The sequence below is a fragment of the Triticum dicoccoides genome, chromosome 5A (assembly GCF_002162155.2).
Source record: "Triticum dicoccoides isolate Atlit2015 ecotype Zavitan chromosome 5A, WEW_v2.0, whole genome shotgun sequence".
NCBI lineage: Eukaryota > Viridiplantae > Streptophyta > Magnoliopsida > Poales > Poaceae > Triticum > Triticum dicoccoides.
Genome location: NC_041388.1, coordinates 252992749 through 253005300, shown reverse-complemented (window position 1 = coordinate 253005300; position 12552 = coordinate 252992749).

Here is a 12552-nt window from a genome sequence, read left to right as displayed (position 1 = left end):
CAAATCAACATAGCCTTCACGATATTTATGTTCATGGTGGATTATATCCTACTCATGCTTGCATCCAATGTTTATTAATTTTAATGCATGCACATGGTTGTTGTCGCTCTCTAGTTGGTCGCTTCCCAGTCTTTTGCTAGCCTTCACTTGTACTAAGCGGGAATACTGCTTGTGCATCCAATCCCCTAAACCCCAAAGTTATTCCAGATGAGTCCACTATACCTTCCTATATGCGGTATCTACCTGCCGTTCCAAGTAAATTTGTATGTGCCAAACTCTAAACCTTCAAATAAACATTCTGTTTGTATGCTCGAATAGCTCATGTATCAACAAAGGCCGTCCTTATCTTCCATGTTAGGCGGGTTATTCTCAAGAGGAGTGGACTCCGCTCCTCACTCACGAGAAAATGGCTGGTCACCGGGATGCCCAGTCCCATACTTTATGCAAACTAAATCAAAATTAATTGCAAACAAAACTCCCCTTGGGACCTGATGTATGTTGGAGGCACTCGTTGTTTCGAGCAAGCCATGGATTGATGTTTGTTGGTGGAGGGGGAGTATAAACTTTACCATTCTGTTTGGGAACCGCCTATAATGTGGTTAGCATGGAAGATATCGCCATCTCTTAGTTGTTACGTTGACAATGAAAGTATACCGCTCAAAATACAATTTATCTCTATTTCAAAACCGAGCTCTGGCACCTCTACAAATCCCTGCTTCCCTATGCGAAGGGCCTATCCATTTACTTTTATGTTGAGTCATCACCCTCTTATTAAAAAGCACTAGCTGGAGAGCACAGCTGTCATTTGCTTTCATCACTATTAATTTATGTTGGGTATGACTATGATTGGATCTCTTTTACCATGAATTACAATGTCTAGTCAGTCCTTGATCTTTAAAGGTGCTCTGCATTTATGTTTTGCGGTCTCAGAAAGGGCTAGCGAGATACCATCTTGTTATATCATATTATGATTGTTTTGAGAAAGTGTTGTCATCCGAGATTTATTATTATGACTTGCTAGTTGATTATGCTATTGATATGAGTAATTATGAGACCTGAGAATTATTGCAAATGTGGTTAGTTATGATTTATGCTGAAAACTTGAATGCTGGCTTGACATAGTTACAACAACAACAGCAAACAGAGTTTATAAAAGTTTTTCTTTCTTTCTTTCTTTCAGTTTGTCAACTGAATTGCTTGAGGACAAGCAAGGGTTTAAGCTTGGGGGAGTTGATATGTCTCCGTCGTATCTACTTTTCCAAACACTTTTGCCCTTGTCTTGGACTCTAATTTGTAAGATTTGAATGGAACTAACCCAGACTGACGATGTTTTCAGCAGAATTGCCATGATGTTGTTTTATGTGCAGAAAACAAATATTCTCGGAATGACCTGAAACTCCACGGGAGGTCTTAGAAAAAATAATAAAAAATCCTCGCCAAATATGAAGACCAGGGGGCCCACACCCTTCTCACGAGGGTGGGCCCCCCCCCCCTAGGGCGCGCCCCCTACCTCGTGGGCCCCCTGTTGCGTCTCCGACTCCAACTCCACCTCCATATATTGAGTTTCGATGAGAAAAAAACCAGAGAGAAGAAATCATCACGTTTTATGATACGGAGCCGCCGCCAAGCCCTAAAACCCCTCGGGAGGGCTGATCTAGAGTCCGTTCGAGGCTCCGGAGAGGGGATTCATCACCGTCGTCATCATCAACCATCCTCCATCACCAATTTCATGATGCTCACCGTCGTGCATGAGTAATTCCATCGTAGGCTTGCTGGACGGTGATGGGTTGGATGAGATTTATCATGTAATCGAGTTAGTTTTGTTAGGGTTTGATCCCTAGTATCCATTATGTTCTGAGATTGATGTTGCTATGACTTTGCTATGCTTAATGCTTGTCACTAGGGCCCGAGTGCCATGATTTCAGATCTGAACCTATTATGTTTTCATCAATATATGAGAGTTCTAAATCCTATCTTGCAAGTCTATAGTCACCTACTATGTGTTATGATCCGGCAACCCCGAAGTGACAATAATCGGGACCACTCCCGGTGATGACCATAGTTTGAGGAGTTCATGTATTCACTATGTGCTAATGCTTTGTTCCGGTTCTCTATTAAAAGGAGGCCTTAATATCCCTAAGTTTCCAATAGGACTCAGCTGCCATGGGAGGGTAGGACAAAAGATGTCATGCAAGTTCTTTTCCATAAGCACGTATGACTATATACGGAATACATGCCTACATTACATTGACGAACTGGAGCTAGTTCTGTGTCACCCTATGTTATGACTGTTACATGATGAACCGCATCCAGCATAATTATCCATCACTGATCCGGTGCCTACGAGCTTTCCATATACTGGTTTACGCTTATTTACTTTCCCGCTGCTACTGTTACAATCACTACAAAATACCAAAAATATTTACTTTTGCTTGCATTACTCTTTTGTTACCATTACCACCACTATCATATTACTTTGCTAGTAAACACTTTGCTGTAGATACTAAGTTTCCAGGTGTGGTTGAATTGACAACTCGGCTGCTAATACTTGAGAATATTCTTTGGCTCCCCTTGTGTCGAATCAATAAATTTGGGTTGAATACTCTACCCTCGAAAGCTGTTGCGATCCCCTATACTTGTGGGTTATCACTCAGCTGGGTCCACGGCCGCAGCAAGTAAGTGCCTCCTTATTACGCGGAAAATAATGATTCCTCTAACTGACAGCAGGGACCCACTAGATGGGCCACCGTATTTTGTGAAAAAAACGTTTTCCCCTGACTGCTGGGACCCACCTAACGGGCCACCGTATTTCGCGAAAAAAACGTTCCCCCCTGTCAGCTCGGACCCACCGGAAGTGCCTCCTTATTACGCACAAAAAATGAATACTCCCCCGGCTAGCTAGGACCCACCTTGGTGGGAGGCTAACTTGTGGGCCTACTAAGTTGACGGGGACGAAGGGCTTTGTCAACTTAGTCAATATGAAAGATTCTAGCTCCAGTGACCGTACGATGTCCGTCCAATAGCCGTAGTGCTTCTTCAACCTCTGGTCTTCTTGCTCCAGCCGCCCAAAGCAGCGCCGGTTGTGCCGCATGCTCCTGCCTCCCGTGGCCGGCTATGCTGCCGCGGAGGCCTCACCGCCCCCTACTATTCCCACCGCTGGCCAGGCCCTACGGCGACGGCAGCCTCACACCACAGCCGAACCAGTGAACCCTCGTACTCCTCTCCGCGCGGGCTTCCACTGCCGCGTCTTCCCCAGCTCCGCGTCGTCCCCTTCCTAGGCCTCGCCGTCGTCCACCGCCATGGTGCTCTCCGCGCGGCGTGGTCAACATGGTCAAGAAATGACTTCCATCGGAAGAGTACTGTACGTGGAGAGGCTGACAGCTGGGTCCACGGCCATAGCCCAGTGTTTTTGTGATTTGCCAAGTAAGTCGCTTTGGCAAGCCTATTGGGCTGCAAATCTTTCAAGACGAGGAGAGTTTTCATTCGGCTGGCCGAGAAAATGGCCCATCAGTAATGAGAAATGGGTTGTACATTTTTAAAACACATCAAACCGGCAATTGGTTTCAAATATCTTTTTTTCATTTTGAGATTTTAAATTACATTAATTTTTATGCATGGAGAATTTGTTGGATTTTATATTGATATACATTTATTTTTAAATCAGTTTGAATGTGAGTCGAAATGTTGGGATTAAAAACAGTTCGGACCGCATCGAAATATGCAAAATTTCGTATAATTTTTTAACCGTGGCCACAATATGGGCTGTAATGCTAATAAAAAGAATATGGGCTCCAAAAAAAACCTTAAGAATTAGCAAATGGGTCGTAAATTATTAGAAATAATGGCAGATGGGATGTATGCTATTTCCCATAGATTTAAGGCTTTCCTAAAAAAAAGGTTGACGCACAAGCAGTGACTATTGGATGTCCATCGAACGGTCGTCATGCTTCTTCAATCTCTGCTCTTCCTGCTCCAGCCGCTCAAACAAGCGCCGGCGGGACTGCCTGCTCCCTCCTCCCCACAACCGACTCTGCTGCCGCGCAGGCCTCACCGCCCCACCGTACTCCCATCGCTGGCCTAGCCATCCCTCTACTCACCCACACCTGCTGTTATTCTCCGGCGACGGCAGACGAACCAGTAAACCCTTGTACAGTCATACTCCCCTCCGTGTGGGAAACAACTGTTGAGTCTTCCCTGCCTCTGTGTCATTCCCTTCCTAGGCCTCGCCGTCATCCATCGCCCTGGTGCTCTCGGTGCGGCCTGGTCAACGTGGTCAACGACCGACATGCATCTGAAGTGGACTGTACGTGGAGAGGCCGACAACTGGGTCCACGGCCGCATGCAAGGAAATGCCTCCTTATTACATGCAAAATAATGATTCCTCCACCTAACATCAGGGACCCACCGAAAGGGCCTCTGTATTTCGCGAAAAAAACGTTATCGCCGCTGACAGCTCGGACCCACCAGCTATATCTTCGCACACAAGGAAGTGCCTCCTTATTACGCACAAAAAAATGAATACTCCCCCTGTTAGCTAGGACCCGGTATAGTGGCAGGCTGACTTGTGGGCCTACTAAGTTGACGGGGACGGAGGGCTTTGTTAACTAAGTCAATATGCATGATTCTAGCTCTAGTGACCGTACAATGTCCATCCAACAGCCGTAGTGCTTCTTCAACCTCTGGTCTTCTTGCTCCAGCCGCCCAAACCAGCGCTGGTCGTGCCTCGTGCCCCTGCCTCCCGTGGCCGGCTGCGATGCGGCGGAGGCCTCACCGCCCCTACTACTCCCACCGCTGGCCAGGCCATCCCTCTACTCACCCACAACCCATGTTATTCTGCGATGACGGCAGCCTCACACCGCAGCGAACCAGTGAACCCTCGTACTCCTCTACGCGTGGGCATCCACTGTCGCGTCTTCCCCGGCTCCACGTCGTCCCCTTCCTAGGCCTCGCCGTCGTCCACCGCCCTGGTGCTCTCGGCGCGGTGTGGTCAACGTGGTCAAGGAACGGCTTCCATCGGACATGGACTATATATGGAGAGGCTGACAGCTGGGTCCACGGCCGCAACAAGGAAGTGCCTTCTTATTACGTACAAAATAATTATTCCTCCACCTGACAGCGGAGACCCATCGGACGGGCCACCGTATTTCACGAAAAAAACGTTTGCCCATGACTGCTGGGACCCACCAGCTACATCTTCGCACGCAAGGAAGTGCGTCCAGGCAACAAAAAAAGATTTGCCCCCCTGACTGCTGGGACCCACCAGCTACATCTTCGCAGGCAAGGAAGTGCCTGACAGTCGGGACCCACCTGGTGGAAGCGTACGTAGCGTTGTCACTCTGGTCGTGAACGTGTACGTACATATATACTGGTGGATGTAGAGGCGTGCACGTGTCATAGTAGAGGCGCGTACGTGTCGTAGTAGAGGCGCGCACATAGCATGTACACGTATGTACAGCGGCAAGGGTGCGAGAAAGAAAATACGGCCACGTAGTGTACATGCGGGTGGGGGCTCGAACACCTACTCGCGCATACGTACGTCCAGGGCTCGTGTACATGGCTGGGTCGGAACGGAGAAACAGCATCGTTGTCGTGTTCATGGGGAGGCAACGGAATGCGTCGTGTTCATGGGGAGGCAACGGAATGCGTCGTGTTCATGGGGAGGCAACGGAATGCGTCGTGTTCATCGGGAGGCAACGGAACGCGTGTGAGCCAACCGGCTAGGTCGGAACGGAATGCGTGGTTGTGTTCATCGGGAGGGCTTGGACGGAATAGGTGATGGAAACGAGGCCTAGCGTACCGCACAACGGAGGAAACGGACCTCCTATGTTCAGAACGGGGTCCTGTTGATCGGGAGGGGTCTGGCGTACCGCAAAACGGAGGAAACGGACCTCCTACGGTCGAAACGGGGGTCATGTTGATCGGGAGGGGTGTGGCGTACCGCAAAACGGACGAAACGGACCTCCTACGGTCGAAACGGAGGTCCTGTTCATTGGGAGGGGTGTGGCGTACCGCAAAACGGACGAAACGGACTTGTCTTGGAGCGCTACGGTCGAAACGGGGGTCCTGTTCATCGGGAGGGGTGTGGCGTACCGCAAAACGGGACTCCACGGGATATTGTTCATCTCCACCATCGACCTCCTCCAGCCTCCACGGGCTCCTGTTCATCCAGCCTCCACCACGCGCTACTCCACCGGCTATTGTTCAACCACCCCTCCACGGGCACCCCTCCATCGTCTACTGTTCATCTAGCCCTCCACACCACGAGGTCCTATTCAACCACCCCTCCACGGGCACCCCTCCACCGTCTACTGTTCATCCAGCCCTCCACCACACCACGGGGTCCTGTTCATCCAGAGGCAACGCCACCGCTCACTATTCATCCAACCCCCCCTGCAACGCTCACTGTTCATCCCAGAGGCTGCATCGATCGGCTTCAGTTAGCAGCAGTAGCGAAGGAATCGCTCGATCGGGTTCAGTTAACAGCCATTGATCGATCGCTCGGGTTCAGTAACGCGTAGCCTGCAGTGCAATCGCTCGGTTTCAGTTAGAGCCCAACGCCTCGCTCGGGTTCAGTTAGAGCCAACGCCTCGCACACGCGCGCGTACGTGTATGAGAGAAACGAGCATCGCTCGGCCCCCGACCTCCCACCGTAACCGGCAACTCCCCGAAATTTTCCTCGCCCTCGCTTCTACCACGGTTTTTTCCGTCATGGACGACCCAAAGAATGTCATGCAGCTGCGTCTCCGGCCCGCCCAGGATGAAAAGCCCATTTTCTGTCATAATTTTTTGTCATAGAAGTAGGAGCCCACCACATCTATGATGATACCGGGTTTTGTCACAATTATCATCATACAAGTGTCATATGTATGACAGAAAAAAAATTGTTCGGCCCAAAATGTCACGGATGTGTTTTTGTAGTGTATATGATGTCTCTTACTGATCTACCGCTATCATTTTGGGGTTATGCTTTAGAGACTGCCGCATTCACTTTAAATAGGGCTTCGTCGAAATCCGTTGAGACGACACCGTGTGAATTATGGTTTGGGAAGAAACCTAAGCTGTCATTTCTAAAAGTTTGGGGATGCGATGCTTATGTCAAGAAACTTCATCTTGAAAAGCTCGAACCCAAGTCGGAAAAATGCATCTTCATAGGATACCCTAAGGAAACTATTGGTATACCTTCTACCTCAGATCTGAAGGCAAGATCTTTGTTTCCAAGAATGGACCCTTTCTGTAGAAAGAGTTTCTCTTGAAAGAAGTAAGTGGGAGGAAACTAGAACTTGATGAGGTACTCCCTCTTGAACCGGAAAGTAGCGCAGCTCAGGAAAATGTTTCTGTGGTGCCTGCACCGATTAGAGAGGAAGTTAATAATAATGATCATGAAACTTCAAATCAAGGTACTACTGAACTTCGTAGGTCCACCAAGACACGTTCCGCACCAGAGTGGTACGGCAACCCTGTCCTGGAAATCATGTTGTTAGACAACGGTGAACCTTCGAACCATGAAGAAGTGATGGTGGGCCCAGATTCCAACAAATGGCTTAAAGCCATGAAATCTGAGATAGGATCCATGTATGAAAACGAAGTATGGACTTTGACAGACTTGCCTGATGATCGGCAAGCCATAGAGAATAAATGGATCTTTAAGAAGAAGACAGACGCGGATGGTAATGTGACCATCTATAAGGCTCGGCTTGTCGCTAAGGGTTATCGACAAGTTCAAGGGGTTGACTACGATGATACCTTCTCACCCGCAGCGAAGCTGAATTCCGTCCAAATCATGTTAGCAATTGTCGCATTCTATGATTATGAGATATGGCAGATGGACGTCAAAACGGCATTCCTTAATGGTTTCCTTAAGGAAGAATTGTATATGATGCAACCGGAAGGTTTTGTCGATCCTAAGAATGCAGACAAGGTATGCAAGCTCCAGCGCTCAATCTATGGGCTGGTGCAAGCATCTCGGAGTTGGAACATTCGCTTTGATGAGATGATCAAAGCGTTTGGGTTTACACAGACTTATGGAGAAACCTGTGTTTACAAGAAAGTGAGTGGGAGCTCTGTAGCATTTCTCATATTATATGTGGATGACATACTATTGATGGGAAATGATATAGAATTCTTGGAAAGCATAAAGGCCTACTTGAATAAGTGTTTTTCAATGGAGGACCTTGGAGAAGCTGCTTACATATTAGGCATCAAGATCTATAGAGATAGATCGAGATGCCTCATTGGTCTTTCACAAAGCACATACCTTGACAAGATATTGAAGAAGTTCAATATGGATTAGTCCAAGAAGGGGTTCTTGCCTGTATTGCAAGGTGTGAGATTGAGCATGGCTCAATGCCCGACCACGGCAGAAGATAGAGAAAAGATGAGTGCCATCCCCTATGCCTGGGCCATATGATCTATTATGTATGCCATGTTGTGTACCAGACCTCATGTGCTCCTTGCCGTAAGTTTGGTAGGAAGGTACCAAAGTAATCCCGACATGGAACACTGGACAGCTGTCAAGAACATCCTGAAGTACCTGAAAAGGACTAAGGATATGTTTCTCGTTTATGGAGGTGACGAAGAGCTCGTCGTAAAGGGTTACGTCGATGCTAGCTTCGACACAGATCTGGATGACTCCAAGTCACAAACCAGATACATGTATATTTTGAATGGTGGGGCAGTCAGCTGGTGTAGTTGCAAGCAAAGTGTCGTGACGGAATCTACATGTGAAGCGGAGTACATGGCAGCCTCGGAGGCAGCACGTGAAGCAATCTGGATGAAGGAGTTCAGTGCCGACCTTGGAGTTATTCCCAATGCGTCGGGCTTGATGACTCTCTTCTGTGACAACACTAGAGCTATTGCCCTTGCCAAGGAGCCCAGGTTTCACAAGAAGACCAGGCATGTCAAGCGTCGCTTCAATTCCATTCGTGGAAATGTTCAAGATGGAGACATAGATATTTGTTAAGTGCATACGGATCTGAATGTCGCAGATCCGCTGACTAAACCTCTTCCACGAGCAAAACATGATCAACACCAGAACTCTATGGGTGTTCGATTTATCACAATGTAACTAGATTATTGACTCTAGTGCAAGTGGGAGACTGTTGGAAATGTGCCCTAGAGGCAATAATAAAGTGGTTATTATTATATTTCCTTTTTCATGATAATTGTCTATTGTTCATGCTATAATTGTGTTATCCGGAAATCTTAATACATGTGTGAATACATAGACCACAACATGTCCCTAGTGAGCCTCTAATTGAATAGCTCGTTGATCAATAGATGGTTACAGTTTCCTGACCATGGACATTGGATGTCGTTGATAACGGGATCACATCATTAGGAGAATGATGTGATGGACAAGACCCAATCCTAGGCATATCACAAGATCGTGTAGTTCGTCTGCTAAAGCTTTTCTAATGTCAAGTACCCTTTCCTTAGATCATGAGATTGTGCAACTCCCGGATACTGTAGGAATGCTTTGGGTGTGCCAAACATCACAACGTAACTGGGTGGCTATAAAGGTGCACTACGGGTATCTCCGAAAGTGTCTATTGGGTTGGCACAAATCGAGACTGGGATTTGTCACTCCGTATGACCGAGAAGTATCTCTGGGCCCACTCGGTAATGCATCATCATAATGAGTTCAGAGTGACTAAGGAGTTAGTCACGGGATCATGGATTACGTAACGAGTAAAGAGACTTGCCGATAACGAGATTGAACAAGGTATTGGGATACCGACGATCGAATCTCGGGCAAGTAGCATACCGATGGACAAAGGGAATTGCATACGGGACTGATTGAATCCCCGACATCGTGGTTCATCCGATGAGATCATTGTGGAACATGTGGGAGCCAACATGGATATCCAGATCCCGTTGTTGGTTATTGGCCGGAGAGATGTCTCGGTCATGTCTACATGGTTCCCGAACGCGTAGGGTCTACACACTTAAGGTTGGGTGACGCTAGAGTTGTTATGGGAAATAGTATGTGGTTACCGAATGTTGTTCGGAGTCCCAAATGAGATCCCGGACGTCACGAGGAATTCCGGAATGGTCCGGAGGTGAAGATTTATATATGGGAAGTCATCATACGGTCACCGAAAGTATTCGGGGTTTTGCCGGTATTGTACCGGGACCACCGAAGGGGTTCCGGGGGTCCACCGGGAGGGTCCACCTACCCCGGAGGGCCCTATGGGCTGTATGTGGAAGGGAACCAGCCCCTAAGTGGGTTGGGCGCCATCCCCCCTAGGGCCCATGCGCCTAGGGTTTTGGGGAAACCCTAAGGGGGGCGCCCCCTTGGCTTGGGGGGCAAGCCCCCTCCCCTTGGTCGCCCCCCCTCTAGATCTCATCTAGAGGGGCCGGCCCCTTCCCCCATTCTCCCTATAAATAGAGGGGAGGAGGGAGGGTAGAAGGACCTCATCCAAGGCGCAGCCCTCCCCCTCTCCAACACCCTCTCCTCCTCCGTTGAGCTTGGTGAAGCCCTGCCGGAGAACTGCAAGCTCCACCACCACGCCGTCGTGCTGCCGGAGTTCTTCCCCAACTTCTCCTTCCCCCTTGTTGGATCAAAAAGGAGGAGACGTCCTCGGGCTGTACGTGTGTTGAACGCGGAGGCGCCGTCCGTTCGGCGTTAGATCGGATCTTCCGTGATTTGAATCGCCGCGAGTATGACCCCCTCATCCGCATTTTAGTAATGCTTCCGCATCGCGATATCAAGGGTACGAAGATACACTCCCCTCTCTCTCTCGTTGCTGGTCTCTCCATAGATTGATCTTGGTGATGCTTAGAAAATTTTAATTTCTACAACGATCCCCAACATAAGAAACCTATGGGAAGAATTAATGATGTTCTTATTGTTGCAAATAGGAATTATGTGCCCATAGATTTCATTTTCCTTGATATAGATTGCAATCCTTCATGTCCTATTATTCTTGGTAGACCTTTCTTTAGAATGAGTGGTGCAATTATTGATATGAAAGAAGGGAATATTAGATTCCAATTTCCGTTAAGGAAAGGCATGGAACACTTTCCTAGAAAGAAAATTAAATTACCTTATGAATCTATTATGAGAGCCACTTATGGATTGCATACCAAAGATGGCAATACCTAGATCTATCCTTGCCTTTATGGCTAGCTAGGGGCGTTAAACGATAGCGCTTGTTGGGAGGCAACCCAATTTTATTTTTGTTCCTTGCTTTTTGATTCTGTTTACTAATAAATAATTCATCTAGCCTCTGTTTAGATGTGGTTTTATGATTTTAATTAGTATTTGTGCCAAGTAGAACCTTTGGGAAGACTTGGGGAAAGTCTTTGCGATCTTGCTATAAAAAAACAGAAACTTTAGCGCTCACGAGATTAGCTACAACTTTTTACTGGAGAATGCTATGAGGGACTTGCGTGTAGTCTCCTACTGGATTGATACCTTAGTTCTCAAAAACTGAGGGAAATACGTACGCTACTTTGCTGCATCACCCTTTCCTCTTCAAGGGAAAACCAATGCAGTGCTCAAGAGGTAGCAGGGGTTGATACGTCCATTTTGCATCATGCTTTTATATCAATATTTATTGCATTATGGGCTATTATTATACATTATGTCACAATACTTATGCCTTTTCTCTCTTATTTTACAAGGTTTACATGAAGAGATAGAATGCCGGTAGCTGGAATCCTGGGTTGGAAAAGGAGCAAATATTAGAGACATATTCTGCACAACTCCAAAAGTCCTGAAACTTCATGAAAGTCAGTTTTGGAATATATTAAAAATATTGGGTGAAGAAAACACCAGAGGGGGGCCACCCGCTGTCCACGAGGGTGGAGGGCGCGCCCCCTGCCTCATGGGCCACTTGGAAGCCCTCTGATGCCCATCTTCTGGTATAAGGTGTCTTTTGCCCTGGAAAAAATCATAAGGAAGCTTTCGGGACGAAGCGCCGCCGTCTCGAGGCGGAACCTTGGAGGAACCAATCCAGGGCTCGGGCGAAGCTGTTCTGACGGGGAAACATCCCCCCGGGAGGGGGGAATCGTCACCATCGTCATCACCATCAATCCTCTCATCGGGAGGGGGTCAATCTCCATCAACATCTTCACCAGCACCATCTCCTCTCAAACCCTAGTTCATCTCTTGTATCCGATCTTTGTCTCAAAACCTCAGATTGGTACCAGTGGGTTGCTAGTAGTATTGATTACTCCTTGTAGTTGATGCTAGTTGGTTTATTCGGTGGAAGATTATATGTTCAGATCCTTTATGCACATTAATACCCCTCTGATTATGAACATGAATATGATTTGTGAGTAGTTACTTTGTTCCTGAGGACATGGGAGAAGTCTCGTTATAAGTAGTCATGTGAATTTGGTATTCGTTCGATATTTTGATGAGATGTATGGTGTCTTTCCTCTAGTGGTGTTATGTGAACGTCGACTACATGATACTTCACCATTGTTTGGGCCTAGGGGAAGGCATTGGGAAGTAATAAGTAGATGATGGGTTGCTAGAGTGACAGAAGCTGAAACCCTAGTTTATGTGTTGCTTTGTAAGGGGCTGATTTGGATCCATATGTTTCA